General features: G+C 39.0%; 1 pseudogene; it reads left to right on the top strand.

Moving 5' to 3' along the window:
* The first annotated feature begins 1829 nt into the window (after positions 1 to 1829).
* Positions 1830 to 17867, top strand: LOC123047085 (glutenin, high molecular weight subunit DY10-like; annotated as a pseudogene).
* The last annotated feature ends 610 nt before the right edge of the window (positions 17868 to 18477 follow it).

An 18477-nucleotide genomic window follows, 5' to 3' on the forward strand; every position in this document is an offset into this window, starting at 1 on the left:
ATTACCCTTTTTAGAACGCTTCCCATCGGCCCACCGCGCCGACCTCGATTAGCCATGCCCACATATTTGATTCCTTTCTGGCATTGGTGTGAATGGACCCATTACGTTCAAATCAGGTGATAGTGTTCCAATCTTCATCGATAATTCCTATCGCCTCCGTTAGCCATTTCGGCTCCGGACACACATATCAATGTGTGACATATCTAAAAAGAATCAACAACATTTTTCAATTTATCTTGCCAGCTTAGCATTTTAATTGAGAAATCTAGCCAGTTCAACAATTTGTAAAGGAAAGATTGATTTACATGCTCTAAGTGAGTCGTGGGCTTTTAGCAGCTGCCAAAGACCACCTGGGAGTTATTCCCAAAGAAAAAGGAAAGAAAGAGCACATATCGATAAACAACACTCTTTCTCTTTTTTCCTTGCTGTCGTTTTCATGCGCTCTCCTATCCTCTTTTCTCCAGTACTGCACCGTCTCCTCCTCCATGATATTGGCACCATTGTCGACCACTATCTCATTCTACCATTCAAAGACCCCTATTCATTACACTCTTTTACAGCACCTCCTCATCCGGCCACCGCGCAGATCTCGTTTAGCCATGCCCACATATTTGATTCTTATTTGGCATTTGTGTAAATGGACCCATCATGTTAAATCATGCGATAGTGTTCCAATCTTCACGGATGATTCCTACTGCGTCTGTTAGCCACTTCAGCTCCGGGGAGGTGAGGGGAGCCACATATCAATGTGTGACATATAGTCAAGTCCCTCCTTTGCAAGATTGTCTCCTGTGTGGCAACATCCCGGTGGTAGAAGCGTTGTCATGGGAAATAAAATTACACGGAACCATCATCCCCATTATGATCCACTCCATGGAACTAGTGGTTTTTAGTGTTTGTCTTTCATGCTTTCAGTCTTCTTTGTTGCTAGTCCAACTACAAAGTACTAGTACCAATCTAACGACATGCCCTGCAAGAAGTGTGTTCCGATCATGGTGTGTCCAACAATTTGATATTCTTGCTTTTCTCGGGTGGGTGATTCTTCAGTAGTTTGGCAACAATGACATGAAAAGATTGGTTTCATTAGGAACTCCTTGTTTGAGTTGTTTTGGCCATTTCAATATATAATTTTTCTTTACATAATCAATAAAACTAGGTCGTTGTTGTAAGAAAATGGAACAAAACAGTTGCACAACATTCAACCTACTGGTTTGAACTTTATTTTTTGGGGTACGCCTAGCATGCAAAGGATATATCTCGCCTATTGCGAGCGATAGCGCTTCATCTGTCGCCATTCCCACATGGGCCAGACTGATACGCCATTTTTTTTGCTAGTTTTGTGTGATTTTTCTAGATATCCGTTCTAGTGTGGTCTTTTTTGTCGGTCCGGTTGTGTATCCAGTTTCAATGTTTTATTCAATTTTTTTGCTTTTTCTCTTTTTTGTGTTTCCTTTTCAAAAACATTGTGCACCAGGTACAGGCTGACCAAAGCTCTGGATGGGATCAATTAATATTTTAAGGCACATTTAAAATAATAACTAGCAATATTTTATGTGTTCTAATTTTTAAAATAAATTTAAAATAAAAAAATTATATTAAAAATATAACCTCACCTTTTTTTTGAGAATCACCTTCTTTTGAGGGTATTTTTTTTGAGTAACACACACCTCACACTCGGTAATGTACTCACTGTATTCCAGCTTCCAAGCCCATCCGTCTCCCCCTATGTGGACCAGGCCCACAGAAAGTACGGCCCAGTCCGTCGCGCGAACGACCCAGGTTAGACGTGAAGTTCGGCCCGCTCCGTGTACCCATCGTGCTCCCGTGAACGAGACGGACACGGACCGGGACATGCTCCCCTGTCTCTCTCTTACATAGGCGGCGGAACGCGACGGCCGCCCAGATCGCCGCCGCCGCCGCCCAGATCGCCGCCGCGTTCGACGAGGGAGCCCGGGCACTGCAAGCCGGCGTATAGCCTATAGATGGACTGGTTCGGGGATGCGGGCCAGCGGCGCGGCAACTTCGCGGGATGGTGGGGCGGACGCGCATCTCTACGACGACACGCCGCCATCCCAGCGCTCCTCGACTCCCCAAGCGCCTCCTCGCCCTCCTCTCGCAGGGATTCTACATCGCCCACCTCTTCCCGCAGGTCCGGCTAGCGTCCCACTCATCTCTTCTCATCTCATGCCGCAGATTCCAGCGACTGAGAGCTCCAGTATTATTACGGGCTTATAAGGATGGATAGTAGAGTTTGTTAATAGTAGAGTTTGTTAATAGTTCTGGCAAATATATCTTGTGTAGATGATCAAATAGTATACATAGTTTGATTCTGCTATATCCTATATCATGTAATATTTTATTCAATGTCTCGTGGAACTGGCCCCTGTCTGCTAGATGCAACAAATGACAATAGTTTCCGTGGTTCCTTTTTAACATGCAAAAAAGGGTAGCATACTGCATTGATGATTGTCTATCGGCACAGAGCCAAATATTTGATTATCTACTGACATTGATGAGTACATGGATGATGTGATTTCCAGTAATATTTTCAGTCAGCTCTGAATGTTATTAGTTTGTTACTTATCTACTGACATTATTGTCCTGTTTTATGTTGTCCACATGAAGGTTGTTCTTCTCACTCAACAGATCTGCAGCTATCAGTAATATAATGAGTTTTTGTTTTGTTTCCAGGCCATGGTTCTTCCATCCCACCCTTATCTTCTCAAGGAAACACACATCGGTATTCTTCATATGGTGGCGGATACCACAGTGGTAGTACAACAAAAAAGATTGATATCCCAAATGGAAGGTATGCTACTTGGGAGTTTACTCGTTTGGTTTTTGCATTCTTGCAGTTGATACAAGCTTGCATGAAGTGAAGTTTTTTTGCTCTACTAACTGATAGTGTTCGTAACTTCTTTTAGGTTGGTCTTATCATTGGAAAAGCTGGAGAAACTATACAACATATCCAACTTTAGTCAGGGGCAAAGATCCAAGTAACAAGGGACATGGATGTTCAACCTGGGTCACAGACAAGATTGGTTGATCTTTCGGGCACTGTGATATCTTTTTTATGGTCAGGACTTCACATTTAGTTATCCATCCATTTATTCAACGATACCTGTCATGTGACCTGCAGGCTGATGCTGGCTCATTTGGCACTATCTCTAATTGGAAGTACAATGCACCTCAACCTAGTGGTGAGCAATCTTAGATGCAAATTGCTAACAACAAGGTAAACTGGCTGCTTTCTAGAACTGGGTTTGTTTGTCAGACTTTGAAAATCATACCATGCCCCAATATAGCAATGAGGGTTTCTTGTAAGCTTACCAGCTGATATTATTTCACGGACTTCAGTTTCTTTGGTGGTGAAAAACCTTGCCTATTAATTCCATGTGTAACTATTTTTTGGTGAGTCTATAAAATCCATGCAGGCCAAATCTGGAGCTTGTATATAGGTTTGCGAAAATTCTTATTGCAAAGTCTAACATAAATTGGCTGGCTGGATCTGGCCTAACTTACCATTGAATTTCCTTAATAACTTAGCACTGCGTGATGCGTTTTGTTGTTGCATTTTTTTTCATTTTTCTTATGATTTACCAAGTAAATTAAAATCTAAGTTCTAATTTTGCTCAACTAGAAGTAGAACGCATGCTCCTTTCATCTTCATAAGTATCCGTTTTATTATTCTCCTTTTTCTCCTTGTTAGTTAGTACTCCCTCCGTCCCAAAATAAGTGTCTTAACCTTAGTACAACTTTGTAGTACAAAGTTAAGACACTTATTTTGGGACGAAGGGAGTATTATATTTTGTATCATCTTCATCATTACCATTGGTAATAACAATAGTAATATTTGATTTGTCCTAAAAAATCCTTCTGTAGGTCATTCCTTTGCATTTGCCTCCTGGTGATACTTCAACTGAAAGAACACTGTATATTGATGGTACTGCAGAGGGAATTGAAATAGCAAAGCAGCTTGAGTGAGGTTACTAGTGAGGTCAGCTTTCTTTCTCTTCTCACGCCACCTCCTAACTGCTGCAGCTATTTGTTATTTATCAGTGTTGTTAAAATCATGTGGGTTTAATTATCAAATTTTTATATGTTTCTGTATTTTTTGTCTCAATTTATATTTCTCTACTTGACCTTCCTTTTCCATTGCTTGCTTTTGAAACTCTTCTCTTTAGTTATGACATACCCTATATTCTTGTCAAATGTACATGTCCAAAAAGTTATCTCAACGGGTTGTCTTGTAAAGCAAGGTGGTCTTGGAGCAGCAGCAGTATGGCTTTGACATGATTGTATACTTTATATAATTATATTTGTAATTTGTGCAGTCTCTTTGTTATTAGCTGCTATGCTCCGTGTGGTCTCTCTGATGAAGATACTAGAAATATTTGAACAATCACAGTTAAATACTGGCAAATCCATACTTCCATTGGGAGGTTTATATACCCTATCACAACGTCTTCACTACATATCATACCGGTGCTTGTGGTGTTATCCATATATCCCAGGCTATACTGTCTGTTGATCATTATCTTGACATAAGGCCAAATTAGTGTCAGTAACTAGTTCTGAGGGCTGCACACATCAATCCTGGAGGAAGATTTGTTACTACCTAATGTTAATATACTTGATGCTGATGGATGAAAGATAAAATTATGAACTACTCCCTTTGTTTCGGTATAGAAGTCCCATGTGTACCATTGGAGTATACCATTGTAGAATATAATACATGAGACAGCACTTTTAGGTCCCGGGGGTCGGGACTCCCGTTTATCCCCGCCCTCCATCCACACTGGCGACTTGGCGATCTGTGCCAGTCCTGCACCGGCGAATGGATTTGCAGGCTAAATGTGAACAGTAAACCGGCAGTGGTAAAATATTTGAAAATGGAAGTGGGACGCCGTAGGTCACTGCTCATGCTATACATCCTATACAAATTCTGCCTCACCTGTCACATTTCTTGGGCACTGTTACCCCTTCTTTCAGACGCAAGGTGCTGCACTAGAGGGTTGCCATCACTGTTTATCATGTGAAGACCTGAAAATTCTAAAAGCAGGACGGTCCATGCATGGATCGAGTGGGCCTATTTAACTTTTCTCCGCCTTGCATCTAAAAAATGAATGAGTTTCGCTGTTTGTTTGAGCTTATATATGTTGAGCTTGTAGAGGCATCAAACTCTAAAGTTGAACATTAAAAAACACGTTCAAGTAGAATTCATAACCTTGTACAGCAGACCACTATTACGGACAACAATATAACCATTGATTCATCGAGTTCCAGCTAGCTCCATCAGTCCAGACTAGGAACAGTTGTGCCAGGTACAGAGATGGAACGTCGACAGGAAGAGAGAGAGTATGTAGCATGCAAAAGTTTCCAGTCGCATGCAAAATTAATCAATTCACAGTGCATGCACAGCCGATGTGTTGTCGCTTCACCTGGACCTGCCTGACCTTCTGACAAACCTACACACTATAATATATTTTTTGGAGAGACTTGCCGAAAGAACTGCTGTTGTGTATGTTGTGTCATTTAGCAATATATACGTGTGTTTATCTAGCTGCTCAATCTTCATTAGCTCCCATAGTTTTGCACATGGTAGACGCTAGATGGGCATCACCAATGTTGCTTGAGAATCTTTCTCGGTGAGTTGATCCCTCCATTTTTCTTGGTGGTTCAGGAATTTCTGTATATTACATTGCTTTGTTTTTGGATATATTTTGTCTGGTTTGCACTTGTTCTGCATGGTACATTGTATGTTGTGTTCTATACATATTCTGATGTGCAAACTATATTTTTGCAGAATCATGCCAGAAATCCAACAGGGCTACCCCGTCCTCGGGCAAACTGGGGTGCACCTGATGCACCAGTAACACAACAGCATATTTACATGCAGCCTGGAGCTTATCCTGGTGCAGTATGGCCAGCAACCTTATGGCAGAGCAGCCCCCCTGGCACTGGCTATGACTTCTATAACCAACAGCAGCAACCCCAACAGCAACAGTATGCCACTGGAACTGTTGCACCTGCTGATGCTAGCAGCGACGATTACAGTCTGTCTGCTACTCATGCTTCACAAGGTTATGGTGATTCTACGTACTCTCAGCAGAGTAGCGGGCAGCAAGCTTATGATTACTCTGGTTATCAGACCCAAGGGATGTCTTACTCGCAGCAGCCTGGATATGATCAGCAGAACTACGGGGCATGGCTATGGGGCATCAGCTGCTAACTCAACTCAGGATGGTGGTACTGTACCGAGCAATGGTGGTCCAGGTGGCGCTGGTCAAGCATCTTCAGGGCAGCAAGCTTCAACTCCAGCCACTGGAGGCCAACCGGGTTATCCTAATCCACCACCTATACTATTGCTGCTACATCAAGCTACACAGCGCAAGGTTCTGCCCCATTAATCTGGATACGTTGCTCCACAGACACAGCCTGGCTATGATATGCAGCCACCACCACAGGCCATGTATGGCCAGGGTGCTTATGGGTAGCCTCCGCATGCTCAGAAGCCGCCTTCATCTGCTCTGCATGGATAGGCACCGCCTACTCAGGCTGGTTATGGGCAGTATGGATACAGTCAGCCAGGCCATGGTGCACGACCACCTTCCCCTGGTGCACCCACTGCTAGCCAGGCTATGGCTAGTAGCAGTCATACTGTGATCGTTATGCTACTGGTAGCTATGGGCTGCCTACAACGCATTCTACTGAAGTTACAACACCTGTTGCGTCCCAGGATCAATCCACCGCCGGACCTGCCCTACGACAACAACTGCCTTTCCTGCTCCTGCTAATGCTGGTCCCCCACTCCCCCCCCCCCCCCCCCCAAAAAAAAACCTCTCTGAATTAAGCTACCTGCTCCTTGAAGTAATTTCCTCTAGTTTATCCATATTATCTTATTTGTTATTGCTTGATTGTGAACTTTATATATTGCTTGATTATCTTGGTTTTGCTGTTCATATGTGGCTTTTGTGATCACCCCAATGCAGGTTTAAACCGGCATGTAAGTGAAGGCGCATTTCTCCTTCACGCCTTAAACGTCGACCCCCTCCCCTGGTGCAATAAAGTTTAATCACGCAGACCCGTTCTGACCCACAGTACCATTTCTGTTTTTCTAAAATCCAGGGTACTTCCAAAATTCATCTAAAATTTCCCTCTTTCCAATGGCACTACTTCTGTAAATTTTGGAGCCCTTTGCACATATTGTTTATTGACTGTGTGTTAATTTTATTTTCCAATGAGTAGAAATCATTATCTTTCGAAAGATTCAAGGACGTTCGAGGAGTGACCAGAACCATTGAAGACTTTGCTGAGCGAGGCAAGCAACCTACTTTGATCATGTTGAACCCATATTTGCATTACACTTAGAATTATTTTTCATGCACCAAGTATTGTTTACTAGTATTGCTTTGTTAAGTAAACTAGCTAGGGTTTAGCTATGCCCTATGTGCTTGATATTGACACCCCTTTGATATTCTTATGCTAAGTAAATTAGCCAGGGTTTAGCTATGCTCTATGTGCTTGATATTGACACCCTCCTTTGACATTCTTAATACCCCTCCTTTCTAACCATGTAGTGGTCACAAATAAATGTGGGTCATATGTGCAAGTTTAATAGTAATGCTTAGCAATGCTAGTCGCATAAATATAGGACTTGGGAAGAATATACTCATAAATGTTCTACAAAAACCCAAGGGTGTCACTAATGCCTATGGGATGATTCTGAAAATAAGGTTTTACAAAATGGAGATGAAGTGGAGATTTAGTTAGGTGATTGCGATCTTGACGAGATAGTCAAAGATGTTTGGTGGATTATGAAAATTTATGTCTACTAAATGAGCATGGTGGTTACTATATTTGCGGATAAATGGATCTTTAATAAACTTGAAGCAATTTGGATTTAGTTAGGCGATTATGATCTTGAAGCAAATTTCATGGTGGATTACTAGATTTTGATGCATTTATTTAGTTCATTGTGATCTTGAGGAGATAGTCAAAGATATTGGGTGGATTAATTAATCTTGGACAATTTAGATTTAGTTAGGTGATTGTGATATTGAATCGTATTTCATTGATGGATTATGAGATTTTATGTGGATTTAGTTACGTGATTTAATCTTGCGAAGATAGTCTAAAATGTTCGGCTGATTATGAGAGTTTAAATATGGTAGATGAGCATGGTGATTATTATATTGGTAGATAAATAGATACAATTTTGTTTGGGACATTTTGGGTTTAGTTAGGTGATTGTGATCTTAAAGAAAATTTCACGGTGGATTATGAGGTTTTGGTTGGATTTAGTTAGGTGATTGTGATCTTGACGAGCTAGTAAAAGATGTTTGATGGATTATGTGAATTTAGGTCTAGTAGTGAGCATGGTGGTAATTATATCGGTTAAGTAACTAAATTTTTAATGAACTTGAGAAATTTTGGTTTTAGTTAGGTGATTATGATCTTGAACCAGATTTCATGATGGATTATGAGATTTTAGATGTATATAGTCAGTTGATTGTGATCTTGAGGAGATACTCAAAGATATTCAATTGATTAATTAACCTTGAACAATTTTAATTTAGTTATGCTATTGTGATATTGAACCGAATTTCACGATGATTTATGTGATTTTAGGTGGACTTAGTTAAGTTATTATGATCTTTAGAAGATGGTCAAAGATGTTCGGTGGATTTTAAGATTTTACGTCTAGCACGTGAGCATGGTGATTATTATATTGGTGGATAAATAGACATTTAATTTAGTTTGAAACAATTTGAATTTAGTTACATGATTGTGATCTTTTAAGCAAATTCATGGTGCATTTTGATGTTTGGGTTAGATTTAGTTAGGTGATTCTGATCCTTACGAGATAGTCCAAGATGTTTTGTAGATTAATTAATCTTTTTTAACACAGTACAGACGCAAGCGCGCATATAAACGCGCATACACTCACCCCTATGGATGCACACACGCACACCCAACCCCTATGAGCAGCTTCGAGAGACCTTTTAAGCCAATTCATGGTGGATTTTGATGTTTGGGTTAGATTTAGTTAGGTGATTCTGATCCTGATGAGATAGTCAAAGATGTTCGATGGATTATGTGAGAATTGATGTCTAGTAAGTGAGCATGGTGGTTATTATATTGGTGGATAAATGGATGAACTTGGAGTGATATGGATTTAGTTAGGTGATTGTGATTTTGAACCAAATTTCATGGTGAATTACGAGATTTTAAAGGATTTAGTTAGTTGATTGAGATCTTGCGGAGATAGTCTAAGATGTTTGGTGGATCAATTATTCTTTTAACACAGTACAGACGCAAGCCTCATATAAACGCGCATACACTCACCCCTATGAATGCACACACGCACACCCTACCCCTATGAGCACCTTTGAGAGATTGAGTCGGCATATCATCTTGAGACTTTACGAAGTCACCATAGACGCCTCATAGTTGACGGTAATAATTTGAATTTAGTTCAGTGATAGTGATATTGAACCAAATTTCTCGTTGATTTATTTGATTTTAGGTGGATTTACTTAGGTGATTGTGTCTTGAGAAGATACTCAAATTGTTTGGTGGATTTATGAGGTTTTAGTTATGGCAAATGAGCATGCTGATTATTATATTGGTAGATAAACACATATTTAATTTAGTTTGGATCAATTTGGATTTAGGTAGGTGATTGTGATCTTTTAGTCAAATTTTACTGTGGATTATGAGGTTTTGGTTGGATTTAGTTAGGTGATCCAGATCTTAACGAGCTAGTAAAAGATGTTTGGTAGATTATGTGAGTTTAGGTTTACTAGGTGAGCATGTTGGTTATTATGTTGGTGGATAAATGGATTTTCAGTAAACTTGGAAACATTGGATTTAGTTAGGCGATTGTGATCTTCAACCAAATTTTATGGTGGATTATGAGATTTTTGATGGATTAGTTAGTTGATTGTGATCTTGAGGAGATAGTCAAAGATATTGGTATATTAATTGACCTTAAACAATTTGGATTTAGTTAGGTGATTTTGATATTGAACTAAATTTCTCTGTGATTTATGAGATTTTAGTTGGATTTAGTTAGGTGATTGTGTCTTGAGAAGATAATCAAAGATGTTTGGTGGATTATGAGATTGCAAGTCTAATAAATGAGCATGGTGTTTATTATATTGGTGGATAAATCGATATTTAATTTAGTTTGGACTTTGGAACAATTTGGATTTAGTTCGATGACTGTGATCTTTTAACCTAATTTTACGGTAGATTATAAGGTTTTGGTTGGATTTAGTTAGGTGATTGTGATTTTGACGAGCTAATAAAAGAAGTTCGGTGGATTATGTGAATTTAGGTCTAGTAGGTGAGCATGTTGATTATTATATTGGTGGATAGAGATGAAGGCCACATAAGAAACTCAAGGCGATGATGCCACTACTGAAAATAACTGGTAAACAAGGCAACATAGGAGAGAATGGGGTAGTGGCAGCAGATGGACTTTGATCCAGCATCCCACGTGCTTGTGCACTCTCCTTTCCCCGCTGATCCGGCTTGGTGTCCTTGTCCTCTTGGCGGATTTTGTGTCACGCACTTGATTAAGCATCCCATGTTCTCCTAATGTGCGCCCTTGGCCTTGACGATAGGTAGCGCCGTGTTCTCGGGCGCGTCCCGTGGGTAAAATTCAGGTATGCGTCAATTGTCTAAGCTCTTGCTTGCCATTGGTGGTGCTTGAGCGCGGTTATGGTGTCGCCCAGCAAGGGAACACGGGATGTGGGATCAAGACAACACACATAGCAACCCGCCACCAGGCAAGGGACGCCCGTCCGGACTTACAAGGAGCGGAGGTGGACACAAAGGTGGATGTTGACCTCCATAGCAGTCTCAATTGTGTGTTCATCAGTAAGAGTAGCACGAGCAAGGTAGAAGAGACCTCAATCTCAAGGAAGTAGCGACTTCTTTAGAAAACATGGAGCAATTTGGATTTAGTTAGGCGATTGTGATCTTGAACAAATATCATGGTGGATCACGAGATTTTTCATTGGAATTAGTTGATTGTGATCTTGAGGAGATAGTGAAAGATGTTTGGTGTATTAATATCTTGGACAATTTGGATTTAGTTAGGTGATTGTGTTATTGAGCCGTATTTCATGATGGATTATGAGATTTTAGGTGGATTTAGTTACGTGATTTAAACTTGAGAAGATAGTCTAAAATGTTTGGTTGATTATTAGAGTTTAGGTATGGTAGATGAGCATGGTGATTATTATATTGGTAGATAAATAGATCTTTAATTTTGTTTGGAACATTTTGGGTTTAGTTAGGTGATTGTGATCTTAAAGCAAATTTCACGGTGGATTATGAGGTTTTGTTTGAATTTAGTTAGGTGATTCTGATCTTGACGAGCTAGTAAAAGATGTTTAGTGGATTATGTGAATTTAGGTCTAGTAGGTGAGCATGGTGGCAATTATATCGGTTAAGTAATTTTTTAATAAACTTGAGAAAATTTGGATTTAGTTAGACGACTATGATCTTGAACCAAATTTCATGGTGGATTACGAGATTTTAGATGTATTTAGTAAGTTGATTGTAATCTTGAGGAGATACTCAAAGATATGCGATGGATTAATTAACCTTGAACAATTTTAATTTAGTTTTGCTATTGCGATATTGAACTGAATTTCACAATGATTTATGTGATTTTAGGTGGATTTAGTTAAGTTATTATGATCTTTAGAAGATGGTCAAAGATGTTCGGTGGATTTTACGATTTTAGGTCTAGTACTTAAGTATGGTGATTATTATATTGGTGGATAAACAGACCTTTAATTTAGTTTGAAATATTTGAATTTAGCTAGATGATTGTGATCTTTTAAGCAAATTCATGGTGCATTTTGATGTCTGGGTTAGATTTAGTTAGGTGATTCTGATCTTGACAAGATAGTCAAAGATATTCAATGGATTATGTAAGAATTTATGTCTAGTAAGTAAGCATGGTGGTTATTATATTGGTGGATAAATGGATTTTTAGTAAACTTGGAGTAAATATGGATTTAGTTAGGCGGTTGTGATTGTGAAGAAATTTCATGGTGAATTAAGAGATTTTAAATGGATTTAATAATTAGTTGATTGAGATCTTGAGGAGATAGTCCAAGATGTTTGGTGGATTAATTTTTTGAGATAGTCCAAGATGTTTGGTGGATTAATTTTTTTTAACACAGTACAAACGCAAGTGCTCATATAAACGCGCATACACTCACCCCTATGAATGCGCACACACACACACACCTTATCCTTGTGAGCACCTTCGAGAGACTTAGTCGGCATATCAGCTTGAGATTTTACGAAGTCACCATAGACGCCTCATAGTTGATGGGAATAATTTGGATTTAGTTCGGTGATAGTGATATTGAACCAAATTTCTCGGTGATTTATTTGATTTTGGGTGGATTTGGTTAGGTGATTGTGTCTTGAGAAGATACTCAAATTGTTTGGTGGATTTATGAGGTTTTAGTTATGGCAAATGAGCATGCTGATTATTATATTGGTAGATAAACACATATTTAATTTAGTTTGGATCAATTTGGATTTATGGTGGATTATGAGATTTTTGATGCATTAGTTAGTTGATTTTTATCTCGAGAAGATATTCAAAGATGTTTGGTGGATTAATTAATCTTGAAAAATTTGGGTTTAGTAGGTGGTTGTGATATCAAACCGAATTTCACGCTGGATTATGAGATTTTGGTGGATTTACTTAGGTGATTGTGTCGAATATAGGCAAAGATGTTTGCTGGACTATGAGATTTTTGGTTTATTAGATGAGAATGGTGATTATTATATTGAAGGATAAAGAAATCTTTAATTTAGTTTGAAACTATTTTGATTTTGTTAGGTGATCGTTATTTTTCAACCAAATTCACGGTGGATTCTGAGGTTTTGTTGGATTTAGTTAGGTGAATGTGATCTCGACGAGTTAGTCAAAGATCTTGGGTGAATTATATTAATTTAGGTCTAGTAGGTGAGCATGGTGGTTAATATATTGGTGGATGAATTTGACTTTAGTAAACATGGAGCAATTTGGATGTAGTTAGTTGATTGTGATCTTGAACAAATTTCACGACAGATTACGAGATTTTCAATAGATTTAGTTAGTAGATTGTGATCTTGGGAAGATGTCAGAGGTTTGATGGATTAATTTATCTTGAACAATTTGGATTTAGTTAGATGATCGCGATATTGAACCAAAATTCTTTGTGATTTATGAGATTATAGTTGGATTTAGTTAGGTGATTGTGTCTCGAGATGATAATCAAAGATGTTTGGTGGATTATGAGATTTTAGGTCTGGTAGATGAGCGTGGTGATTACTATATTGGTGAAAGAATAGATATTTAGTTTAGTTTGGAACAATATGGATTTAGTTAGGTGATTTTGATCTTTTGACCAAATTTTACGGTGGTATATGAGGTTTTGGTTGGATCTAGTTAGGTGATTGGTATCTTGACGAGCTAGTAAAAGATGTTCAGTAGATTATGTGAATTTAGACTAGTAGGTGAGCATGTTGGTTATTATATTGGTGGATAAATAAATTTTTTGATAAACTTGAATTTTTTTTGGATTTAGTTAAGCGATTGTGATCTTGAACCAAATTTTATGGTGGATTATGAGATTTTTGATGGATTAGTTAGTTGATTGTGATCTTGAGGAGATAGTCAAAGATGTTCAGTGTATTAATTAATCTTGAAAAATTTGGATTTAGTTAGGAGATTGTGTCTTGAGAAGATAGTTAAAGATGTTTGGTGGATTACGATATTTTAGGTGTAATAGATGAGCATGGTGATTATTTTATTGGTGGATAAATGAATCTTTAATAAATTGGGAACAATTTGGATTTAGTTTGCCGACTGTGATCTTGAACCAAATTTTATGGTGGATTATGAGATTTAATTTGGCTGCGCTCCGCCTCTTCCTCGAGGAGCATGTGCAGTGCGGTGGAGCGGCGGCTCGTGCGCCATGTGGCTCCAGTCAGAAGATGGGCGCCGACACCTGCAGCTTGTGCACAGTGGCGACTCCACGCATCTCCTGCGCCCCGCAACCCTCTCCTTCCAGGCACAGCAGGAGCAAGGATGCCGAGGCGGTTCAGGTTTGCCTCCACCTCCTCTCTCCCCCCTGCTCTCACTCTTGTCTCCCTTTTTGTCTCATTCTGCAGCTTCATTCAAGCATATATTTTAAATTGCTAGTTAAGTTATCTATGGAATACACCTCATTTGATGTTAGAACTCTGATACTCATTTATTTCTTGTTGCAATGGTGAATGGTGCTTTAGCTTCAATGACCAATTTTATAGCTAAATATTTTTCCCATTGAAAGTGTCAAAGAATATACAACTTGGTATGGAGAAGTTTTCTTATGGGGAAATAAAGATTCTTGTATGGATAACTATTTGGGCTCCCGCAGATATATCAGTTGGTTTTAGTTATCAGATTTTTACTTTGCCTTTTTTGGCAAAAAAAAGTTGTATGTACGAATCTGAGATCTGGACCTCAAGTTCGCTGCTTTTCTTTTGATCTGCAGTCGCGAGGAAGAGTAGGAAGATCAGGCAGAGAGGGTTTCACATACCTCTTCTACACCGACAAGTATTTGCTTTCCAGGATTGCCATGGTGAGCTGTGCTGTAATGCTTTAATTTTCTTTTGTTTTGTCATTTTGTTAAACTTTGTTCTCTTATTCTGATGCTATGATTTGTGATGGCTAGATGAGATTTGTGGTGAAAGTCTCCTTTATTTTGTTTACCCACAGATCTTGAATGCACATTGATAATTTTGCTGGATATGTTATAATCTAAATAATAGACATTTTAAAGATGTAGTTGGTAAACATGGAAAGCCAAGAAAAATATATAGCTTACTTACAGTGTTGTTTGATCCATTGTTCTGCGATAGGGTCATTGATTGACTTGAAGTATGCCTAATCTTGGACTGCATTTATTGCATGTTGTTGGTGTGTTTCTTTTATTCTATATTTAGGGGGTTCTTAAGCTATTGAATTAGGAAGCACACAGTTTATCTGTTTGAGACCCGCTTCAGTCTGTTGGCTACTGCAGGGAGCTCGGGTGCCGGCAAAGGGGAAGGAGCGGAGGTGATCGTGAACAAAGACGTCATGGCTCACATACATCTCCTTCACCTCCTTGTTTCGGTGCTCCACCTCATAGTTTACTCTGTATGATGCATCCAGGGCTCAGGTTAAGGATTTTTCTATTTGCCGCATCTGGGTATCATTTACTAAATTGCTCACTTTTCTTAAATGCTGATATGGAATTAACCATTAGTTACAGCTCTGTTTGGTTTTGAGTTACAAAAGGTCCTTATTTACTGTACTGGCTCTAGAGGATTTGCTTCTTAGTACGAGTGTGTTGTTTCGGTTGCAGAAAAGAAAGTATGTTGTGTTACCAGCTTATCCATGAGAACTTTGAAATATGTTAGTATTATTCCTCTGTTTTCTTGATCTTTTAGTTACAGTTAGTCCTATTGTGAGGAGAAGCTTTGGCAGTGGTTAATCAGTTCAGAAAGATAATTTGATGCCGAGGAGCACATTGATTGCCCAGATATCCAGGCACAACATACTTCAGATTTGAGCACATTAACTCCCATCCTTTTCTGATTTCAGAAACATATTCATGTGCTGGATTCTAGCACGGTGTTCGGGTAATCATAGCAATACTATAGTGAAATAGTTATGATATAACCTGTCATCTATGTACACTCACTGCGCCCTATGGTTGCTGGTGACTACTTCGTTTGACCAGTGGTGCATCCTTCTGCCATCCTGTATACGGCAACTCTGCAGGTCCGGACTGGTTAGGCTGCTCTTAGAAAGCGTTAAGTTGGGTCGAATGTTTGCCAGTTGATGGAAATGATGTTTTGGGGCGGGTGCAGGGTTAAAGCAGTATGAGTGTTTACCATGGGGCGGATGCCAGTACGATTGAGGTGGCGTCGTTCTTGCGATTAGCCACGGTAAGTGCCTAGAGACCTCATAGCTCTATAATTATTTGCTTCCAAAACATCTGAATCATGTACATGTGTTTCTGTATCATCTTTTTCTCTGAAATGTAATTTGATTATGTGAGGTGGAAGCTTCCTGCCGTTATTGGTACAAGTAATGGGGGATTGTATGTTTTTTTTCTCCTGTATTGATTACAGATGCAAACAACCCTGGGATACCCAAAGGTACCATCTCTTTTTCTGGTGGCTCTCTGAAGCATAGCAAACTCAAGATTCTATTCAGTGTTCATCCTTTATTCTCTATTTATGGAGTAGACCGTGGTGGGCATGTAATCCATCGTGTGGAATTATTGCATGGAGCTGTACCAACTGCGATGCAGTTCGTAAGGACCTTCCTTCTGCTACTTTAGGAAGTCCTGTTAGTCGTTCGTTCGGTCATGAACCCCAATTCTATTTTTGATAGTAAAGTACAGGCTGAATTGTGTGTTGGATCCAATAGTGTATACTAAAGTAGCTCATTAAATCTTGTGGGATCCAATGATCCATGGTAGGTTCGTTGTGTGCTTATATTAATCCTCTGTTTTCCTTTGGCCAAGTTATTTTCCTTGTCGTAACGTCTTTCTATGTGTAAGTGAAGCTAGCATTGTAATGCTTAATTTTTCCTTTCGGTAACTTAGCTTTTAAAGTGCTCGATGCTTGGTGCCCATTCATGTTCCAGATTTAAATTGTAATCGCGACAATGTGCTTGCATTTAAACTTCCTAATATATTCGTTTTCTAAACATGACATGTGCAGTCTGAGGATGAAGGGAAGAAGAATTTAGCTAAAGAATTGAAGAAGATCAAGGTTATTTTTCTCCCTCTTTTTAACCTTTTTCTCTCATTTTGATGCTATAAACATTACTACATGAGGGAGAATAGAATACGACAAAGTTAGATGAGATTTGTAGTGAACAGCTTTCTTTCTTTTGTTTACCTACATATCTTGATTGCACGATTGATTATTTTGCTGGGTATGTTAGGAATGCAAATGCCCCTTTATAGGAAGCTTGAAACTTCAGTTTTCTGCTGGTGAGTTATGTGTGGTTTCAGGATTACAGATGCCACAAGGCTTGCCTAACAAAGGTTCCCAGAAAAGGAATGGTTTGACCAAAAAAGGTGGTTCTTTCTTTCGATACTCTTTTTTTATGCTAAAAGGAATGCTTATGTTTATGTTTTACTATTTGTAAAATAAACATATGCTAGGTTTTAGAGTAAATTTCAGGTTAATCATTTTCACTATTTGTATTCCTGGTTTGAACATATGCCGGAATCTATCTACTCCTGAAAATCTTTGTATGTATATGCAGTCGTTTTGGAATGGGCTATGATTCTTTTTTTAGTATTTTAGTTTACACATTTCTCCTAAGAATCTTGATATTCACTATATTATTATAGTATAGGTTTGTAATTTTTCCTTGGGAATCTATATATCCAGTCAAGCTGGGATAGGCTATGTTTTTTTACTCGGTCATGGCGATGGCACTCTGCCGAGGACATGGCAACAGGTCAATACTTCATGTTATTTCTATACATTTTTGCAGGCTTTGCTCTCCAAGTGCAGAACACTTTCCCACTCCCCATCGATGACGGTCTTCCTGTATGAGCATTTTCATCTGTGCTCCCTATTTTCCTTGCTCCACTAAGAGTGAAGCCATTAACTGTTGTCTGTAATTGCGGGGTAACTCTTTTAGTGCCACAGAAGTTATTCCGAAAGGCCATTAAGCTTATTGTAATGCCAACTTCTGTAAAGGTGCTTGTCCTGTTTATTACAGTATGTTCCTTTTGACAAATCAACAAAAGTGTACAAATTCATTTAAATGGGTTCGCAGGGTATTTTCATTAGCAATGGCACAGGGCATCAGAAAGCACAAGTAGCGAGAACAATTAGTTCAGTTTTAATATCATAGTTCTACTCATCCGAAATTGTGTTAAATTAATCTGCTAGAGTATGGTGATAACAGAGGGGCACTGTTTCTGAAAATTGTTTTTTTGTTCCAATTATATAGGGCCCTCCGCAAGGATATTGATTTCATCAGGTGTAGATGTTTAGTTGGTTGTTCATCAGTTTCTTAGTGCGTGCCTAGCTGTTTCCCCTTTTTACATTGCTTCTTTTCTGTAGGATTTCTTGAAACATAATAACTTGCTTCCACAATTGTAGAATGATCATGGTTTCTTTGCATTCCTGTACTTTCATACGATTAACAATATCTTGGCTATCCTAGGTAAAAAACAGACATCATTGGCATTAGCCAATGCATTTGCGTTAAATGCCCTGCTGGCTGAGTGCAACTTCGTTCTTCTTTAGTGGGTGTTTGTATTTTCCAAAAAGAAGTTGGTGCACCTCATAGTTGTTTTGTAGCCTGACTATTATGTCTAGACTTCGCTCTATAATACAGAACTAAGTAGTTCTCTGTGTCAGTTGGCTATCTGTGTCGCTTCATAGTTTATG

Source organism: Triticum aestivum, chromosome 2B (assembly GCF_018294505.1).
Source record: "Triticum aestivum cultivar Chinese Spring chromosome 2B, IWGSC CS RefSeq v2.1, whole genome shotgun sequence".
Classification (NCBI taxonomy): domain Eukaryota; kingdom Viridiplantae; phylum Streptophyta; class Magnoliopsida; order Poales; family Poaceae; genus Triticum; species Triticum aestivum.